This window comes from Cupressus sempervirens, chromosome 9 (assembly GCF_028749045.1).
Source record: "Cupressus sempervirens isolate cs-2001-9-10 chromosome 9, ASM2874904v1, whole genome shotgun sequence".
Classification (NCBI taxonomy): Eukaryota; Viridiplantae; Streptophyta; class Pinopsida; order Cupressales; family Cupressaceae; genus Cupressus; species Cupressus sempervirens.
In genome coordinates this window covers 3,688,342-3,710,657 of record NC_143126.1, presented here as the reverse complement: position 1 = coordinate 3,710,657, position 22,316 = coordinate 3,688,342, and the positions used below count along the sequence as shown (strand labels likewise).

General features: G+C 35.8%; 1 pseudogene across 1 annotated transcript in view; it reads left to right on the top strand.

The window, feature by feature from the left end:
- Positions 1-20,609, top strand: part of LOC149537334 (putative U3 small nucleolar RNA-associated protein 7) — a 41,624-nt pseudogene extending 21,015 nt beyond the window's left edge. The window contains exons 4-8 of the transcript XR_016356551.1: positions 7,580-7,712; positions 7,858-7,976; positions 8,417-8,484; positions 19,362-19,421; positions 19,548-20,609. The product of XR_016356551.1 is annotated as a putative U3 small nucleolar RNA-associated protein 7 (transcript). The remainder of the gene's footprint in view (positions 1-7,579; positions 7,713-7,857; positions 7,977-8,416; positions 8,485-19,361; positions 19,422-19,547) is intronic.
- The last annotated feature ends 1,707 nt before the right edge of the window (positions 20,610-22,316 follow it).

Here is a 22,316-nt window from a genome sequence, read left to right as displayed (position 1 = left end):
TATAGTCTGACTAGGGTTTCCGTTTTGAGAGATTTGAATCCGCCGACTTCTAATTCGGTTCTGCAACCCATTCCTATCTTGATCCGTCTGTTTTTTTTGCACATTTCTGCCATTTTTTGTGGTTTTTTTTCAGTAGAGTCGTTTTTGTTCAAAACCCTAATTTTCTATACTAGATCATTTTTTTTATAGATTATTGGTGGGGTTTTTGAGATCTCAACTGGGTGGTCGTCTGTTTTTTTGAGTGCCTCAATTTTTGTGTCTCAATTTTCGAGCCAACCGATCCAAAAACCAACATATTCTTTTTGGGTTTTTTGAGCTCTCTTCTGGGTCACCCTTCAAATTTTCTAGGTCTCTACTTTTTGAGGGTCGCATGTACTTGCATGTTGTTTGCATGTGCTACTTTACCATGCAAAGTCTTGTGCTTTGCCTCCCTTCAATTTTGGTGGGTTTTCATAATTTTTTTCCTCAATTTTTTTCTAATGAGTTTACAGGTAGAATCTGCCTTTTATGCCTTCATCGATATGGGCACTTAAATGTGCATTATCTCTCACAACTTGCTCGGGATGAGCTTGTTCTTGGATTGCCAGAGATACAGACCCAATAGTTGGGAGTTTGTGATGCATGCTAGGTTGGGAAGCAAGATCGCACACCTTTCATTAGTGGTGATTCATGGTGCGCTTCTCAGGTACTTCAGCTTTTTCATGCTGATATCTGCGGCCCTATGGCCACTCCTTGTGTTCTTGGGTCTAGGTATTTTCTATTGTTTGTTGATGATTTCAGTAGAAAAATGTGGGTGTATTTTCTTAAAAAGAAATCAGATACATTTCCTGTATTTCAAAATTTTAAATCTTTAGTTGAAAAAGAGTCTGGGAAATCTATTATTACTCTTAGATCAGACAATGGGGGGGGGGGGGAATTTTGTTCGAATGTTTTCTCTAGCTTCTTGGATACACATGGCATCAAACGTCAGTTAACCACACCCCACACGCTACAACAAAACAGTGTAGTTGAACGTCGGAACAAGATAATCATTGAGATGGCTTGATCCATGCTCGAACACAGACATGTTTCGAAGAAGTTTTGGGCAAAAGTAGTTAACACTGCAATTTATCTGTTGAACCGGTCACCCATAGAGGCGGTCAAAGGTAAAACTCTGGAAGAGGCTTGGTCAAGTCGCAATCCCAGAATCAGTCACTTGAAAGTTTTTGGTTCCCTTGCTTTTGTTTGGATCCCTGATGCGTCACACATCAAGTTGGATGCCAAGAGTCAGAAACTCATGCTTGTTGAAGACACCGAGGACCTTTCATGCCTATTTCTCCCGTTCCTAATCCAACAGACCAGCCTATGAAGGCTAATGATTCAGGAGTTCGGCTTTCATTAGGTCCACTTGATGGGAGGGCTCTAGTAGCTCTTGCAACTCCAGTTATACCAGTAATGCCTGTACAGACACCTCCAACTTCTCCTACAGGATCACCTCGCTTTGTAGATGCTTCACTTGAGTTTGATCTAGATTCTTCTAATGAGGAACCTGATCATCATGCATCTCTTGATACTAATGTTGGTCATTCTCCTACCTGGCCTAAGTGGTGGGCTAAGACGCTTATTTTTGTGATGATGAGCTCATAGATGGGAGAACGACTCAGAAAAAGAGCAGAATTACAGAGTTTGTTAACTTTGTTCTCATGGCCAACATTCACAGTGTGTTTAAATCTCAAACATACTCTGAGGCTAAAGGAATTCTAGAGTGGGAATAGGCTATGACATCTAAACACTAAACTCCAGAGCCTGTTGAAGAACAACACTGGGTCCTTTTTTATCTTCCACTAGGGAAGAAACCCATTGGCTGCAAATGGGTTTACAAAATCAAATACAAATCAAATGGTACTTTGGATAAGTACAAAGCTTGTTTAGTGGCAAAGGGCTTTTTTCAGTGTCAGGGCATTGATTATGAGGAGACCTTTGCTCCTACTGCAAAGATGAGCACCATCAAATTAGTCCTAGTCATGGCAGCACAGTTTGGTTGGAAGGTCTATCATATGAATGTCAAGAGTGCTTTCTAGAATGGTGATCTCCATGAAGAGGTCTACATGATGCAACCTCCTAGTTTCAAGGTTGCTAGTAAAGACCATTAGGTTCTCAGATTGGTCTATGGCTTGAAGTAGGCCCCTCGGGCATGGTACATAAAAATTGATAAATACCTCAGTAATCAAGGCTTCAAGAGGAGTTCTTTAGACTCAAATTTGTACATCAAGACTACTGACAGTGACATCATCCTTCTGGTTATTTATGTGGATGATTTGATTATCATTGGCAGTTCAACATCTTTGATTTAGGGAATCAAATAGAATTTATGCTAGTCTTTTGATATGATTGACTTTGGGCTCATGCATTATTGCCTAGGTGATGAAGTTTGGCAACAATCTTTTGGTATATTCATCTCTCAATCCAAATATGCGAAGGCTCTGTTAGACAAATTTCGTATGCAGGACTGCAAGCCTGCATCTACACCTATGGAGAAAGGTCTCAAGTTATCTACAAAGTCTTATTCTCTTTCCTTTGATGAAACTACATACAGGCAACTAGTAGGCAACCTCATCTACCTCTTTGCTACTAAGCCTGATATTAGCTTCACAGTTAGCTATATTTCACGCTTTATGACAGTTCCTAAGGCTGATCATTGGATGGCAGCAAAGCGTGTGCTTCGTTATGTGAAGGGCACTTTAAGTTATGGACTTTTGAATTTTCGAAGTTCTAATCCTAAACTTAGTGGGTTCATAGATTCAAATTGGGTAGGCTTTGTTGATGATAAAAAGTCAACTTCTGGATATGTGTTCAGTTTGGAATTCGGTGCAGTCACATGGACTGGTAAGAAGTAGCAGGCAATTTCTCTCTCCTCTATAGAGGTCAAATACAGAGGGACTGTTAAGGCAGGATGTGAAGCTATTTAGCTTTGTTGGATGCTTAGGGATATGCAAATGTCACCAGTAGGACCAACTACTCTGTTTGTTGATAACGAAGGTGTTATCAAGTTAGTGCAAAATCCAGTCTTCCACAAACAAACCAAGCATGTGGATGTTCACTATCATTACATACGACAACTGGTTGAAGATGGGACTATAGGTTTGCAGTATGTTCCTACTACAGATTAGACTGCAAACATTCTTACCAAGCCTCTTGGTCTTGATAAGTTTGTCAAATTCAGAGGACAGCTTGGTGTTCTAGATAGATTAACCATTAAGGGAGGGTATTACGATAATAGATAATTGTCTATTATTAGTTAATGATAATCTATTGTAAATATCTAGTTAGCTTTAAGTCAGCTTTCACTTTTTTAACTTTCTTTGTTAGAATAGAATGTTTCTATTCTTTAGGATCATTTCCTAAGGAAACATCGTTTTATTCTTTTGTATATAATGACCTTTCAGTCTTTGTTAATAACAAGCAAGTACTTTACCAATTACTTCCGTAATAGTAAGATGTATGTGGAAGACTCTAAATACTATACCTAGTGTTTGAGTGGTTCTTCCTTTGTTAGCCAGCTATAAAAAGAATAGCATACTACTTGATTCCCTATAATTTTCGAATCCAACCACAAGAAGGTCTATCAACTCAATTGCGCTTAGTTGAATGGACTAGAAGGTTGGCATAATATTTGAAGGGAAAATATTTGGAGATTTGGTGTATTTCCACTTCAATTTCTCCTTCAAGAATCAACAAGACAAAATATTGAAGATTTAGAAAGTAAAATGAAATAATAATTTATCAAATTATCAATAGATTAAATTTGAAATTTGTAGCTTGTAAGATGCATGTGAAAGTCTCTAAATCTTATACCTAGTGTTTGAGTGGTTCTTCCTCTTTAGCCAAGTTTAAAAACAAGAGCTTTCCACTTGATTCTCTACGATTTTCCAATTCAGCCACAACAAGGTCCCTCACCTCAAGTTTAGGTGTCATCCTTTGAATACATGCATTAAAGGACTCCTTCACCTCTTTGCTAAGATTTGAGTAGAAACTTGAGAAGAAAAAATAAGGGTTGTATCCTACTGCATGAATGGGTTGGTGGAGTTGATTGTTCCACCTATCAAATAATGAACTACAAGGTTGGCATAAGATTCAAAAGACAGATTTTTGGAGATTTGGTGTATATCCACTTCAATTTCTCCTTCAAGAGTCAACAAGACAAAATGTCAAAGATTTAGAAAGCAAAATATAATAATAATTTATCAAATTATCAATAGATATAAATTTGAAATTTGTAGCTTGTAAGATGCATGTGAACGACTCCAAATCTTATACCTAGTGTTTGACTGGTTCTTCCTCTTTAGCCAAGTTTAAAAACAATAGCTTTCCACTTGATTCTCTATGATTTTCCAATTCAGCCACAACAAGGTCTCTCAGCTCGAGCTTAGATGTCATCCTTTGAATGCATGCAATAAAGCCCTCCTTGACCTCTTCGGTAGGATTTGAATAGGAAATTGAGAAGAAAAAATAAGGGTTGTATCCTACTACAAACACCTTGATCTTCTAAGTTGCTGTATTGAATGTGCTAATCCCTTTTCGTCTCATTGTTGATGAATCCTTCTTCATTCTTCTTTATTATCTCTTGCATCAGTCCCTCTTAAACTTTTGATTTCGCCCTTCTTTCTTTAGCATTTTCAATGGTCTTGGCTTCCTTTCCTTTGGCTGCTTGCTCATCTCCTTTGTCTTTCGCTGGCAAATCCTTCTTTCTTGGCTTTGGGTATTGGTCTTGCAGTTTTAACTCCTTTCTCCATACCTAGGCCTGCAACAAACACTATAGTTAAAATTTATTTTACATAATCAAATCTGGACCAAAAATCAGAGATCAGTAGCAGCTGAAAGATTAATTCAGAACCTTTGACATTTATACCAGACTTACAAAATAGATCAATTTGGACTTATTGCATCCTAAAACCCTCAAAGAACTGATTTGGTTTGATTTCTAAATATCTTAATACTTATGCCAAATCGATTTAATCCCTTGTTTGACCAAAAATATGTTATTAAAATTCAAAATAAGGTCTGATATACAGTTCTGAAAATGAAAATAGATCTCTATGTTGTGATATTTCTATTAGGATTTAACTGTGTGATTTTGAGTCAAACTCATTGACCCATGTTTCATGAGTAGTGATTCAACATGAATCCATCTCTCATGAGAATAAATGGAACAATTAGCACTCATTGGATCTAGGTGATGCTCACAGGGGTGAAGCACCGGGACTTCCCAGGAGGTCACCCATCCCAATACTACTCCACCCTGAACGCGCTTAACTACGGAATTTCCTCCATGGTTAAACCCAAAGCTTACAACCCCATTTGCAAAACCTTCACCAAGTGTTGTGCCTTATGAACCATTCAGTAGAAAGCCCCTTAAGCTCATTAATTGACAAGTAGGAGATAATTTCCACAGCAAGTCAAATTGTGATATTGCTATCAGGATTTAACTATGTGATTTTGAGTCAAACTCATTGATCCATGTTTCATGAGTAGTGATTCAACATGAATCCATCTCTCATGAGAATAAATGGAACACTTAGCACTCATTGGATCTAGGTGATGCTTACAGGGGTGAAGCACCGGGACTTCCCAGGAGGTCACCCATCCCAGTACTACTCCAGCCTGAGCACGCTTAACTACGGAGTTTCCTCCATGGTTAAACCCAAAGCTTGCAACACTATTTGCAAAACCTTCACCAAGTGTTGTGCCTTATGAACCATTCATTAGAAAGCCCCTTAAGCTCATCATTAGATCTCTGTGAATGATGCTAAAATTATAACCAAAAGCTGAAATCAAGTTATCTTCCTTGGATCTAAAGCTTGCAATCTAATTGGAATTGTTAATCACCTGCACCTAATCCAAAATTAGGTTTTTTATCTTATTGATAAATAGTTATGATCAGATGTGCAACCAATTTTAATTTGCTTTCAAAGGCTTCCAGAGATCCAAAATCAGAATTCAATGCAAGCAGAGGCCTGGAGTTGAAGCTCTATCTCTCGTAACTGATTTGGAATTGAGTCACCTTGATAATGGCTGCTTCAAGTTGTCCTCCGAATGACTGATATAGGTCCTAGTATTGTCTTGATTTGCAGATGTAGGCTAAAAAATGGTGGGTCTGATCTCTGTGATACTTTAAACGGTCACAGTAGTTGAAACAAATTTCACAAATCTGCCCTTGGAAGTTCGAATTTTTTGAGTTCTCTTTGCATTTCCAATGAATATGATCTTTAAATTGAAGTTACTCACCTTGTTTATATAGTAGCTAGCTTGGATGTAAGGCAGCTGCTAATGCAATTGGTTTTCTAAATGCTTGCAATCTTTCATTTAATGGAGGCTACCTCAGGTTTTGAATTCATGGCCATATCATTTAATTCAATCCATCTTAAAATTTGAATCTTAAATCCTTTTATTGGATCAAACCTTCTCGTGATTGTAAATTGGCATTAAATATGCAGCCTTTGTGTGTTTAGTTTGAGGCAAATTCAAATAGAAAAAAAAATACCTTGAGTTTTGCACCTTTGATCTGAATTTAATTAATCCCTTTATCTCCTAATTGCATTGAGTTTTGAGCTTGATTTCAGCATTTAAATCATTTATGGGATCCCACCTTGAGTTTTGTGTCCAATGTTTGGTATGTTATATGATCTCTGCTTGGGTTGACTCCATTGAAGGATTGTATTTGGGCTTATAGATTGAAGTCTTTTATAGTTTGCAAGTGTTGATATTGTCATTTTCAGCTTTCTATAGTATTGCTACAGTGGAGTCAACGTTTTTGGACCGAGTTCCAATGATTGGTGAAGGTTTCCAAATATTTTAAGATTTGTAGTTGTGTTGCAACTGTGTGGAAAGGTCAACAATTGGAGCTTATTAAATGAAGATCTTAATATTTGTGTTGCAAGATTGAAATATTTCTATATCATTAGTTTGGTCGTGACATTTCAGCTGTAGTTGGGGTTTGAAAACATTTCCAAATCAATTAGAATTTTGCAGATTTCTATTTATTGTTATTTTCTGTTGAGACAGAAAATCATATCATGTTGGATGAGGGTTTATGGGACTCTTTTGTTAACTCGCCAAGCACTGTTGGCCAATGTGCACTTGCAAGTAACTTGAAGGATTTTAAAACTATGCTTCAAATAACAATAACATTTATAGAGACAGGCAGAAATATTTATAATCATTTTTGCTTCCTTTTCAGGTATGAAACAAATGTTGCGAGAAATCTTTTCATTTTCTTGATAGTGATACCCCTCTATGCTTGCTTGTTTTCTTGATAGATACTGTAATGAATTATCATGATGCTTCTATTTGGCAAGATTTAATGTCTCTTTCAGGGGAAGTTAACATATGAATGGTATCTCTACTGTCTTTGTATCGACAATGTCAGTTCAGCCACACTTACTGATAATGCTTTTTAAAGTCACGGTAAATTTACAAAGGAGCTAGGGAAAGATTAACATTTTTCTTGTGTTAGCGAGTCCTGTACATTCTAGCAGAGACCAACTTTTATCCGACTACTGGTTGGAGTTATTCTCTTACAGATGGTTTCTGTGATTCTCAGTGGCTTCTTCCAAGTGAGGGAGGTTATGTGGAGGCAGAAGGCATAGAGAGGACAAGCAACTTCAGACAGGAAAATATTGTTCGTGAGGTTGATCTTCTAAGTTCAAGAAAGGCATTTGATCTTAAGCTACCAGGTAAATATCATCAATGCATGATTTCCATTAGGAGGTTAATTTTGTTCAATAGATTTTAGTGTAGAATGCGCACACTGACCGCAAATTTATAATCACAAAGTTGGCTTCCTCTTGCTGAGTGTGGAGAACATGTCTGGTTCAACAGGGTTTGGGCCATATGCTGTGGACTACACCTTGAGTGGTCGTCACTTGGTAATTGCTGGTCGTAAGGGTCATATTTCAATGATGGAGTGGAAGAATTTTCAACTCATGATGGAACTTCAAGTTAGTTTTGACAGGTTTTGTGCATAGGTGCAAGATAATTTAATTAAAATATATAATGTTGATAGAGATACAAACACTAGATATAATATTTGTTTATGTAATTAGCCTAAACAAAAGACAATTAATTTTCATTTATTATACTTGTAATGATTTTGGTAAGTTTTGGTGGATTTTAATGCTAATAAAGAACTGACCAAATTTTAAGGACAAAAGTAATATCAATGGCAACATTGTTGAAAAGGGAATTTCACTTTTGCGTGGGAAGTTTACATCATAATTGCTTTTTATGTTGCCTTTCCATTATAAATAGAGTTTCTTATAGCCCTAAAAATTTGAAGTTACCTTAGATAGTTAACTGACAGAAAATGATGATTTTGTTTTTTGACCCTTTGTGGTTGTATGTTTAAGATGTTAATATAAGATTTTTGGATTAATTGTAGGTCAGAGAGACAGTGCATGATGTGAAGTTCCTACACAATGAGCTCTTTTTTGCCACTGCTCAAAAGAAGTATGCCTTTTATAATTCTATAAATTGTTGATATTTTTCCTTGGTTCTGGATATCAATCATTGTTAGTTTTTTGAGATTTGAATTCGTGCAAAGGTGGAATAGAACTCATATGCATGTTGAAGTGGCATGAATTGGTTTATGTGGTGCTATCAGTGTTCATATGAGTATAATTTAAATTTTTCATCATCAACTTCATAATCAATTCTTATTATGATTGATATATTTTCTTATATGTCTGCAGAAAACCTGTTTTAGATACAATACCAAATTCATCAGCATTTGAAATTGAAACCTCGTCATGCTCAACTATAATTTGATGAACTAGATATAAATTGTTGTTTTGTAAATTTTGCTCTGTAGTTAATTTCAAAATCATGATTGAACAAGTTGTGTAACTATATTTTCAAGATTTGTTTTGTATTAATGGGATGCATAATTGGATTTTCAAGATTTATTTTGTATTGAATGGGTTGTATAAGTAGAGTTTCAAGATTTATTTTGATGTTAAAACAAATGTTTGATTAACCGGTGCTTTTGAATTCATTCGTGTTAGCTTTCTTGCACCAATCTTTCAGATCAAATTGATCCTTCATCAGGATAAGGAAAGGGATGTGCATTGGATTAGACTTAGATATTCAAATAGGAAGAGAGACAGGAAAATGAGAAGGAATTGAGACCAAGAAGAATGAATAAGAGGAGTGAAGGAAAAATTCAAAGATTCAATGCTTAAATACTCAATAAGTTAAGGAATGATTATAATTGTTTTCAATTAAATCAGGGAAACAAGAAGATTTTATATGAGTCTAAAATTTAAATATGTATAAGATGGTAAATATCTAATGTTTAATTAATAATTTGGAAAAACTATCTGTAAGGAGTGATATCTTTTTACAGATTGAACTAATAATGCTTGCAAGTGAATGCAATTTTTTGTTAGTAATGACAAAATACATTAGAGTAGCCATATTATTTATTGAATGACCTTTTCTATAGGATTCTGACAGAATTCTCCATTATTAAATCACCTGTTTCCTAGCTGTATTATGGCTGAGCTTGGTTAATGGTTAACATGTGTTTGATGAGGGTGCAGGAATGAGCATGGACTTCCTGCATATGGAAATATGTAATTATTAGTTTGAAGAGTGAGTCTGATTTGTTTATGAAGTGAAGAAAGCTATCTATTCTAACCAAAGTAATGAGAATCAGAATTGGATTGGAATCGGCAAGGCCATATCGAATCGTGAATCGGCCATGAATTGCCCATGAATCGGCAAAGTAAAAAAACCCTTTAAATTTAGAGATTTTAACAATTGAAAACTTATTTCATGCACCCTTTATTGAATATAACTTAAACATACTATAACATCATCAAATAGAAGTTAACATACATAAACATGGAACATAAATGATAAATCCATCATACATAACTACATAAAATGAAAATCGTAGGCTGTAGCTGAAGTAAAAAAGAAATCATATGATCATAATGATTCAAATCATAGAATATATGTAAGATGAAGATCCATAAGACATCAAATCATAAACATATGTAAGAATCTAAGATGAAGATCCATGAAACATATGTCTATTAGTATCAATATCTGTAAACAAAATGAAAAAACAAGGCTCCAGCTCAATCCTCATCATCATCCTCAAGCTCGGTCGCAGCCTCAGCCTCGGCCTCTGAGTATCCAGACTGCCTACTAGAAAGGCGTCTAAGGTAGGTCCTAGAGGACCGTTGAGCCATATCCCCCGCATGTAAGATGGGCTCATGAACAACATCGCTACAGCCTGTGTCTTTGCGTGCGCATGTGCGTCTACCAATGCCTGAACATGCTCTAGCTACCTCCTCTACCATGGCCATAGCCTCAACCTCTATATCCACCTGGTCAACCCACTCACGGTCTTCCTCAGTGAAGACTGGATCCACAACCTCTACAAGCCACTCTGATTCTGGGTCAACCTCCTCCAGAATGATCGGAGAGGAGTCAACGCCCAAAATCTGTTTGATCCTAAGACGAAAGTTGTAATGAACAAAGACAAGATTATTCAACCTTTGCATAGTCAACCTATTTCTCCTCTTCGAGTGGATGTGCTCAAACATGGACCAACTGCGCTCACATCCAGAAGCGCTGCTTGGCTGACTCAGAATACGGATGGCAATTTTTTGAAGTTTTGGGGTTGTGGGCCCAAACATTTGCCACCATCTATCTAAAATAAGGGAAAACAAAAACAATTAGTCTCATTTACAACTTTAAAATTACATAATCAACAATTAAAATTTAAAATGCACAACTTATAAGTCATAAGCTTTAGATTCATGAATATATTATTTAATTTTTGCCTGGCTGTATTGTTGTCCGAGCATCTATGGCCATCCTACTAGAGAAAAGTGGCCCTTATTTATTACTGAACTTGTCGAGCTCAATAATTGCAGATGCGCTATCCTCATCACTACTCAACCTCTAGATCACTATATATAAGCTGGTGAGAACCTCCTCATTCGCCTTGAAGTCAGGAGGAAAACGAAATGTCGGATTGAAAAAGTAAGCTACTGCATGGATGGGTCGGTGGAGCTGATTCTGCCATCTCCTATCAATGATATCCCAAATAGGGGCATACTTCTCCTGCACTCTTGCATACTGGGCTCTAATGGTCTCCTTGGCCCTATCCATGCCCTAAAAAATGTAGCCCATAGAGGACTTCTCCCCATTAGCAGTTCATAGGAGAGATACAAGGAGCTCAATGACCTGCATATAAAGTAAAACGAAAGTTTGAGTCAAAACTTACATATAAAATAATATAGCTTAATCTAAATCATTAAACAATTAAATATTAAATATTAAATACTAAATAGTAAACTATAAAATACAAAATCTTAAATTCCAATAAATTTACCTTAAGGATTTCTTTAGCAGGTTTCCAAAATCCATCGTCATCTAATATGCAATTCACCACATCTACCCTTACAATGGTCGTAGCATAAGAAGATGAAATCCACTTCCGTCCAACAAACATGCTCCTCAAATCATCCCTTGATGTCAACAAGGACTGTAGTGTGATGAAATTCAAGGCAAATCTCGTGATCTCTGGACGAGTTAATTCCTTGCTTCCTGTGTACTTCCTCATTGTGCTAAGGACAAATAAATGATTATAAATAAACTTGCATATATTTTTTGCCCTTTCGACACATGACTTGACCCACTCAAGCTTTGCCAATTTCCTTCAATATGAGGTCATTGTAGTGTGCCGCACAAGGGGACCAAATTATGGAGGGGTGCCTCTCTATCAAAAGTTTACCTACAACAGTTTTAAGTTAATTAGAAATTCAAACATGTTAGAACTTAGGAAACTTAGAATTAAAAAAAGTTCAAAATTCAAATAAATTTATTTTCAAAACTTGAAAAGTTAAAAGTTTACCTGCAGCAACATAACTTGCTGCATTATCCGTCATCACTTGCACCACATGTTGTTCCCCCACCTATGCTATGACTTCCTCAATAACCTCACATAAGTATCTGGTGTTTTTTATATAAGCAGAAGCATCAATGGATTTGAGAAACATGGTATATCCTACAAAACAACGAATTATAATCGATCATCAACAAATTAGCAATCAACAAATCAAAATTTGAAATATAATATATTCAATCACGATTCACAATTATATATGTAGGAAAGTAAAATGATCAATAACCTTCACAAGATACAAGAAAATTGAGGAGTGTTCTATTCCTCCTATTTGTCCAACCATCAGTCATGATGGTGTAACCCTTTTCGATCCACTCTTTTTGGTTCTCCTCAAGCTCAACCCTCATATCCTCTACCACATCATCCAAGAGGTATCCACTCAACTCAGCTTCAATTGGGGTTTTAAACCTTGAACCACAAATAGCAACTGCATCTATCATGTTTTGCTAATAAGGAGCTCTATCACAAATAGATAATGATTAGAAATTTAGATGTCAAATCATTATGTAAGCTTGTAAAATGAATCTATGATTAATCAATGAATCATAAAACAAGCAGATATAATTAAAGTTTTACTTTTAAATTTAACCTTAAAGAAAACAAAGAAAAAAGAATCAATTACCTGGTTGCAACAAATGGAATGTTGCAAAAGTACCAAAATTTGCAAATCTCTTTTTTGGCAGCATCATGAATCTCCTTGTTCAAACCCATACCCTCAAGCATGGGTTGTGAGCCAGGAGTAGTGTGGGGCATAAAGTAACTATTCATTTTGTTTTTCCACACTCTAGGCTACAATAGGTTGGAGTTGGACTCGGTCTCAGTATAAGACCGACTAGCACTAGCACTCACATGAGCACTAGAACTAGGATGAAAAGGAGGCTTGGAAGAACCCTCTCCAACCTGATGCAGATGTAGATGCGACTACGGGAGCATGGGAGCCAATAGCCCTTAACTCTTCAAGTTGCATTTTCTTATTTAATTTCTCTTGTTCATATTTTTCTAATGCCACTAAACAAGTGCGTTTTGCCTTAGCAATTTTTTTAGTGCAAATTGTAACATCATGTCTAGGTATAACAACAATGTGGTATTTGAATCTATAAATACCTCTAGAATTTATTTCTTTACAAAACATACATTTCGTTTAAAATTTGTTTCTTCCAGGAAACTCTTTGGTATATTTCGAACATTCATCTTTTTTACCCATTGCGGAAAATGAAAGCAAAGGGCTGCTGCAATAAGAAAATTTATGTAAAATATCAAAGTTTGAAACTAATAAACAAAAACTACAAAACAACAAACCCTAGTTTGCAATTTAGTAAAACTAAAAAACATTCAAGATTTGCAAATGAAAACTAAAAAAATTTAACAAAAAATGCATAATACACTAACACGCAAAAAAAAAATCAGCATTTAGCTCTTGCAAATGAGTTGAGGAGTGTTGATATTGACTCCTTAATGCTCCCAATGCAATTTATGGCCTCCCCAAATGGACTTTTGATCTCTTTGGTGCTCTTCCTTCTTGCCAGTTGGAAACCTGTGGTTTTTCTTTTCTCTTCTTCTCTCTCACTTTTCCTCTCTTCTACTCATGTTTAACAATTAGAAGGCCCTTTAGGGTTAAAACAAAGAGGAAAGGCCAAAAAGAAAAAGAAAAAAAAAAGTATTTTTAAAAAAAAATCAAGCCAACTTTATTTGCTGCCGCGGCCGATTTTAGGACCGATTCAAGCAATTTTTGGCATGAATTGCTTGAATCGGTGATTTATGCCAAAAATTCGGACAAGACGATTCACGATTCAAAATAAATCGCTTGGTCTGGACTGAATTGCCAAACCGGCGATTCAGGCAATTTTGGGAACTATGATTCTGACAACCTTGTGAAAATGAAACAAAAGCTGTAGAAATCTGTGGCTTATCATTAAAATCCACGATCCCCTCTTTTCTGGTTGTCAAAATATGTGTATACAGTCTAGCGAGTGACATGAGACAAGAAGTTGATTGGTACTAGGCTTTCAATTTTTGTGCCGCGTGGATAGTTCATGGGAATCTAATCAAGGTTATAGCATGGTATTCAATTCACCACAGCCAGTTAAATATTCTGATCCAAAATATTGAATTAAATCTGACTTGCTTTTTGGGTCTAGAAAAGTATTAGATGGAAAATAGTGAGGTCACCGGGAGACGGGGAGACTTGGAGGTCTCCAGTACTGGTACCAGTACGATAATTTTTGAAAAATAGGAGACAAGGGTACTTGGAGACGGCAATTTTTTTTTTTAATAGTTTAAAAAGTTTAATACTAAATACAGAATAGTAATACTATAAAACCAAAAGACTAAAGTAAATAATAATAGTAACGTCACATTAATATAGAGTCAAATATTTCAAAACCCACATAATGACATTACTGTATCTCATAGTGATACTTGTTTCCCAAATACTGCATATGATCATCATCATATTAGATTGATAATCATTGAGATTATCATTACATATTCAAAGTTTAAATTAAAAAAGTATAGTTTTATGCTAAATTGCCAATATGTAAACAAAAATGAACAAACTTAGTACAGTAAACAAACCAGAAATCTATCTAGTACTAGTATGTTGATGGTACTATCATCTATTCCACAAGGTTGTGATCATCCGTTGTGATCATCCATCTCAAGGTCTTCAGCTATCATGCTCTCAAAATCATTTAAATTGTTATTGGTCTTAATTTTTGCATTAAAAAACATTAAAATGAGGGCTAAAATGCATAAAATAGTTTAATAATATATTTACATTTATTTTTTATCAGTAGACTTCACTTTTTGGATTAGGAGACTGGGAAACTTAAGGAGACTTCGTCATGAAGTCTCCAACCTTTTTTGAGGTCTTTGGAGACGTGAAAAGTCTCTGAGACATGTCTTTTAGGGGGGAGATGGGTTTCCAAGTAACCATGGAAAATAGCTTAAAATGATTCAAGGGTGCTCTGATAACAATTTTGATGTGAAATTTTATTGAAACTTGATCCAGTTTGTCCAAGGGTCCATCTTTAGTGGAAAGCTTAGCAAGGTTTGAGCACTACACACAGATCCAAGTCCAGATACAAAGGTGCTCTTATAGCAATTAAGATTTGGACTTTTATTGAAACTTGGTTTACTTTGTCCAAAGGTTCATCTGTGGTTAGTCCAGATACAAAGGTGCTCTTAAAATGATACAAAGGTGCTCTTATAGCAATTAAGATTTGGACTTTTATTGAAACTTGGTTTACTTTGTCCCAAGGTTCATCTGTAGTTAGTCCAAACTCTAAAGTTGAGCAAGGTTTGAGCACAATGCACAGATCTAACTGTAAGCTTTGGACTAACCTCAGTTGTAACTCCAGATCCAAATCCAAGTAAAGGCAGTTTGGTAAAGCTTTGAATCTAGTGCTTCTCAGACTTTAAAATAGTCTCTAGGCTCTCTAGGCCTTCTTGCCCCTATTGAGGATTGGATGCAGTATCTGTGTTAAATTTGCTTCTATGGTCCATGAGGTCTGCAACATATAATTTTAAAATTAAGCCCCGTGCTTTTCCTTTCAACTCAATAGATGAAAATTTTATTACTTGAGGGAATACGATAATTTTGATGTTGGATGACCTTGGAGGTAAAAAGTTACAAATGTTTAAAATTTTCTTTGAGATGATTCTGGATGTGACGTCAGATTGTAACCTGGATTATACCCACCCATTTCGTGCTGATGGGGAGGTCAACAGCCAATATGAAAAGTTAAGCCAGTTTATAAAATATAATGTTAGCTTTATTTAATCTCAGCTTGAAACATGAACTTCGGGTGAACACCTGCATTTTGCCTGTGCTCCCTGGGAAAACACCTATCAGTATCTTGCATCCCTGACTGTTTGAAAAGGAGTCAAAGAAAATGTGGAAACCAGATGCAGAAAAAAGGATCGAATAATTTTGTGTGTGGATATGGACCATAGGCAAAAAACTTAAAGCAAACAGATTGATGCTCTGAAATGAAACTAAGTGAAAAGACATTTGTTGATAACATAAAATCTGGACAGTTCCAGAAATAAAAGAAACATAGTATAACATGAAAATCTTAAATGTCAAAGATAAAAAAAAGTTTCAACCTAGACATAAAACTTCTTGGGTTTGGATTCTCATAGAGACAAAAAGGAAAATTATTGAAGGTTTGATTTGTGAGAGACTCCAGTATATGAGATATTTATCAATCAAAGCATAAGTTGAGGGATAAGTCGGGATTCAAATGAAACATGTGTTGTGGGAAAGTAAACTACAGTGATGGATTGGTGACTGCAACTTGGGGACAAACCAATATCAGTGAAGAAATCTTTGATGGATCATACTTGAATGACCGTGATTTTGAAAACTTAATTAAACAGAGAAGGAAGCATCAGCAGATTTGATCCTTGCGATTATTGAAACCCAGGCTATTAAATGCTTTGCATTCACCAAGAGAAAATCCAAACAATAAAATTCAACACCCCCATTGGCCTAACAAAATTGCCCTAGGTATAAAAATGTAATGGCAAGCTGTGTAGAACACAGGTTCATTACTAAGAGGGGATGGGGGGTGAATTAGTAGTGAATATTCAATATACCTTAGAATAAATTAAAAAAATTAATCGAAATCTTCTTCAACTTAATCAGTTCTATACTTTTAGTGCATTAAATCAGATTGATAAGCTAATACCATGAAATCAAGAAGTACAAAACACAATACACAATAATATGACCTGGAAACCCAATGCAGGAGAAAACCATGGTGAGAATCGCTGCTAGGATCTACCGTCCTAATCCAGCCTCACAAATCTTCAATCCAATTACAGCTTTTAAGGGCTCCAACCCTATGGAGTCTCCAAATCCCTTAATACAGCACCAAACCAATTACAATGTTTTAAGGGCTACAACACTAAGGAGCAAAAACCCCACTCTTTCAGAGCTCCAACTCTCTTACCACTTGAATACCTACCTGAACAACCTTAGCATCAACTCCATATCACTCACAACAGCAAAATGTCAACTTTCAAATGACAGGTGAAAGTTAGAAACAAATTACAATAAGTCTGAAAGTCATGTTAGCCCTCTAATAACTCTGTGACTCCAGTTATAACCAATCAGAAGTTCTGATACAGGAAACTGATTACAAACGAACTTTCTTGCAAATTGAACCAGACATTTATAGAAGAGGACTTCCCTCCAGCAGAGTTGAAGAATGTTGCAACTATTTCACAAATTTAATAACAATTTGTCCAACCTATCCTGAAAGATTTTGTTATAAAATCTGAAATAATGTATCCTCTGTAACCGTGAGCTTATAAACTAAGACAGTGAAATAATGACTTCTGACCTTGAGCAAATGATATCAAACCAGGAGCAAAGTAACTTATTAAAGTATACCTGAACTGTATTTTGATGCTTCTTCCTGTAGCATATCTATGATCAGAATTTTTTTATCATAGCTATCTTTAACAACATCTTTTAGTATACATCATCCTTCAACAGATGTATATAATAATATAAATATATAAACCTCACAGTTTTTTGGACTTTGATTGTGTAAGAATTTTTAAAATCAACATTTCGGATCACACACAGTGATCCATCATCAGGATGAAGGAGAGTGCAAGAGAATATAAAGATAATAAGTTGATGTTGGAAATTCTGATTCTCTTGCACTCTTATTGTTTTTCTGTTCTCTTGCATTCTGCTTCATCCTGATGATGGAATACTGTGTGTGATTCGAAATATATTTGTTAAAAATTCTTACACAATCAAATTCCAAAAAACTGTGATGCATTTCTAATGGATTGTGGAAATCTGATTACATATATATATATATACATACTGTGAATTTACAATTTATATCCAACATTATTAATTGTTTTTCATTTGCACCACCGTCTCTCCTGTTTTAAACCAACCAATGACGAGCCTCGATATAAAAGGCAGATAAAAGGAAGTTTAGAATACTGTTATAACTATTTCCTTAACCACCAGCGAACTGGATTAACTATTACATCTCTCAACTGAGGAAACACATTATCTTAAGGCAAAGTTCAACCAATGTTGTATTCTTGAACACTGGCTCCCGATGATGTGGTTTTTTGAACAATATTGATTACGTTTTCCATCTGCAACTAATGTTTATATAACATTTATGGTTTCCAGCAGTTCTACTTTTGTATAACATATGCCACGTAATAGTTGCAATGCCAAAACAAAATCTATTCTTTAATAGTTTTATCACGTGACATCATTTTAGGTCTCTGTAAAATTCTGACTTTGAATGAGTCACATCCTTTCAGACTTGTTGATGCCTTTGCATGTCTTTGTCGAAGTATTAACACACAATACCCATAGCAAATGTTATCTGGACCTGTCTGGGTTTTTGGCAGCCCGATAAAAACAAATTCACAACTTGACAAAATAGATTTACTGATATGGCAAGATTATCATTATGCAGTGACGCCTAATCAAGTATTATCCTTAGTATTTCTGTTGGTCTTACAATCGCTTCTATTTAAATTTATCATAATCAAACTATTCTCCATGCAAATTCCTGCCTTGAGTGCCAGATAAAACAAAAACGAAATATTATCAGAACAGAGACCTGGAAGACCTGACACTGATGCCATCGAAGAACACATAAGCCGGCAAAGAGCCAACATCCAGACACATGCATCAAACGTTACTTCATAAAAGTCTTCAGCAAATACCCAGTGTGGACACATCGCTTTGTCTATCAATATATAATCACATCCAGTGCTGCATCAGTTTAGAACACCATCTAAACACAGAGACTTAGTCAACTCTAACCAAGGAGGTACGTATAACAATTTGAGTATAAATAATATGCTGTGTAAACCCTCTGAATGTTTCTGTATAGTCAACATGTAAAAAACACCCTCTGTACGACAAGAATATATACATGACTATATCGACTGTCACTCTCTTTATTGACTGTATATAATTTTGACATCAATGACGCAGTTGTCCAACAAGTTGGCATTTATCCCTGAAAATGAAAATGTTTAGCAATCTACTATATTTCCATTGAAGTGTTTTAAGAAAATACAGTCAAAAGAAAAACTACATAACCATGAATGGCGATATGGAAAATGTAGTGGAATCCACCAGTAGTCATAGGGAAGACTTAGCTTGTCTGATGCACAAACACCACTAGCTTGTTTAAATTTATGTTCTGACCGTGATAAAAAAATGGGGAAGCAAGGTCAAACTAGAAGTATCATTTCTTTTAAGGGGTTTACTGAAAGCTTTCTTCAGATGATCTAATTCATCACTTCCATTTCTAATTAAGATAGTGAAAGATTTTATGGATAATCAAAATGCAATAGTTTTGGTTTCCACTGTAAAATTCATTTTTTCATTAAATCTCTTTTGCAGGTATGCTTACATCTATGACAAAAATGGTACAGAAATTCATTGTCTAAAGGTAGGAAATATGTTCTTGGTCAAATCACTTCATTTTGATGTCTATGATTGTTCATTTTCTCCTGTCAGGTCTCTATTGTAAATGATTGCTTTTTACATGAACTTAATGCATTGATCAAATTTTGCAGGAACATACAGACCCTTAAGACTTGAATTTCTACCCAAACACTTCCTTTTGGCGTCTATAAGTAAATCTGGTGTTCTTTGATATCAGGACACAAGTACTGGCAATTTGATTGCCAGTCTCAGAACTCGACTAGGTCGGTGTGTTGCAATGCGTATGAACCCCCACAATGCTGTGCTAGGATTGGGCCATAACAATGGCACAGTTACAATGTGGAGCCCCAATATGAGCACTCCACTGGTCAGTACAGTCTGCCATCATGGTCCTGTTACAGCACTGGCATTTGATTTGCAAGGGCATCAAATGGTCACAGCAGGCATTGAGGGAAGACTACGTGTCTGGGATTTGAGAAAATTTTCACCTCTACATAGCTATTCTTGTCATGCAAAAAGTGTGGACATCAGCCAAAAAGGCTTACTGGCTGTGGGATGTGAATCACTAATTGAAATTTGGAAGGATGCATTAGTGACTAGGCAGAGCAAGCCATATTTGAGACACCGGTTGGCAAAAGGATCACAGGTGCAAGACATTGGATTCTGTCCATATGAAGATGTGCTTGCCATTGGACATGCTACAGGGATATCCTCCATTCTCGTGCCTGGGTCAGGGGAGCCAAACTTTGATACATTTGTTGCAAATCCATTTGAAACAGTGAAGCAGCGACGTGAAAAAGAGGTTCACTCACTCCTTGATAAATTGCAGCCAGAAATGATTATGTTAGACCCAGAAAGTATTGGTACTGTACGACGTACACAAAGGGATAACATTAAATTTAAGAGTGAGAAGGCCAAGGAAGCTGACATGCAAGCAGCCATTGCTGCTGGTAAAAGTGTTGTTTTGAAGAAGAAAACAAAAGGGAGGAACAAACCAAGCAAACGGCATAAGAAAAAGCAGGAAAACATTATCCGAGCAAAAAGACCATTTGTTGAGGAAAAGTTGAAGAGCCAACAAGTTAATAAAAGGCCGAAGATCAGTGATTTAGATCTGCCTAAAGCTCTTGCACGTTTTGTTCACAAGTGAACTTTGGAATTTGATTGGTTGTATGCTCAATTATATCTGCCATTGGTGTTACTACAGTGCATGATCTCAGATTAGGTAGATTGGCATGAAGGCAACATAGTTCTTTGAATTGTTTGCATAACAAATTTTCTGGCAGCTGTAACACTGCCTGCAAATAGCAGTATTTAATCTGGTGAAGTCTAGGTTGAGAACGTAAATTTTAAACTAAGCTAAAACAAAATTTATTTGTAATAGACAAAGCTTATGAGTTTGACATTTCTGAGCTCTTAACTAAACAAAATGATTCGGCTTAACCCTACGGTAAAATGGCTGTCACTTTACTGGCATGCCTGTAGTTGTGTTTGAATGCAATGAACATGTTATGGTATGAGAGATTTCGTATGATTCAAAATGTATCTTGTGGAATAAATGAATTGGATCCAATTTTTATCCGTCACTATTGGGATAAAGTGCTGCAACATATTATGTTCCATGATGTTTGATATAGAATTGTATCCTTATTAGTTGTCTCTATCCCTTTGAATTCTCATATGCTATTAAGCTGTCATCACTTTCTTCCATCCCTTGTACTATTGTTGTTTCATTATAGTAGGGACCTTGTTGATAGTTTTACGACTTGTCCATAAAAATCAATATTTCTTATCTTTCAATTCAGAAATACTCTTTCAACTCTGCTTAATGTACCAGTCTTTGTTAGATTGGAGACCTGCCTCGATTGATTTTCATGATGAAATGCCATGTCATACCTAGGACAGGGGTGCCCACAATCAATGCTTGATTACATTTCCATGCTTCCATTGTTATTCTCAACATTATCAGAAACATTTGAGACTAGAAATTCCATTGTGACAAAACAATGAGAAGTTATAAAAACTAACAACGATGTATAGTCTAATCTTTTCCCATTTGATATTTTTCTTTGGGGTTTTGAATCTTCTTGAATGTCCATTATAAGGATCTGCTATTTATGATTGGTCTGCTCACATGATAGTCTTGGTGGTTTTCACCATGCTTTTGATGTCATTACTGTCACATATCCATTGGGAATGTCATTACTGTTTTGGAAAGTTTAAAGCAATAAGCTGATCATGATAGTAAATATGCTTATTCCACTGTATAAAAGTTGAGGAAAAATTGAATCTGTGTTGGATTGAGTTTTCCCTCTATTTCAAAAGATACCAATTATGTTGCCAAACCTTCCATTTCTATTGGAGAGCATGGCAAACTTCAATTGAGAAAAAAGAAAAGTGAAGAATCTTATCAAATCATCCTGCATGCTGCCATTTTCCCTTGGTTGTGCCAAGTTTAATGCGATTGTGTATTAGAATCTTCCATGGGTCATCCCCATGAATAACTCTTATAATCTATTTGGCGGCCAAACAAATTCCCTGGGCTCTTGGGTCTATAAGTCCCAAAAAATGCTTACATCTGGGCTGAATACAAGAAGTCCATGAAGTAGATATAAATTTTTTGTTACCACTCCGTTTAGGTCAAGGAAAATTTCGCCCAAGTTAATTAAATATTTGATAAGTAACAGATTTTCACAGCAAGTCAAATTGTGATATTGCTATCAGGATTTGTGTGTAGTTTTTGAGTCAAAACTTGTTGATCCATGTTTCATGAGGAGTGATTCACAGGAATCCATCTCTCATGAGAATAAATGGAGCACTTAGCATTCATTGGATCTAGGTGATGTTCACAGAGGTGAAGCACCGAAAGAAAAATTTTAGATCAAAAGAACACTCCATTACAAACATTTCTTT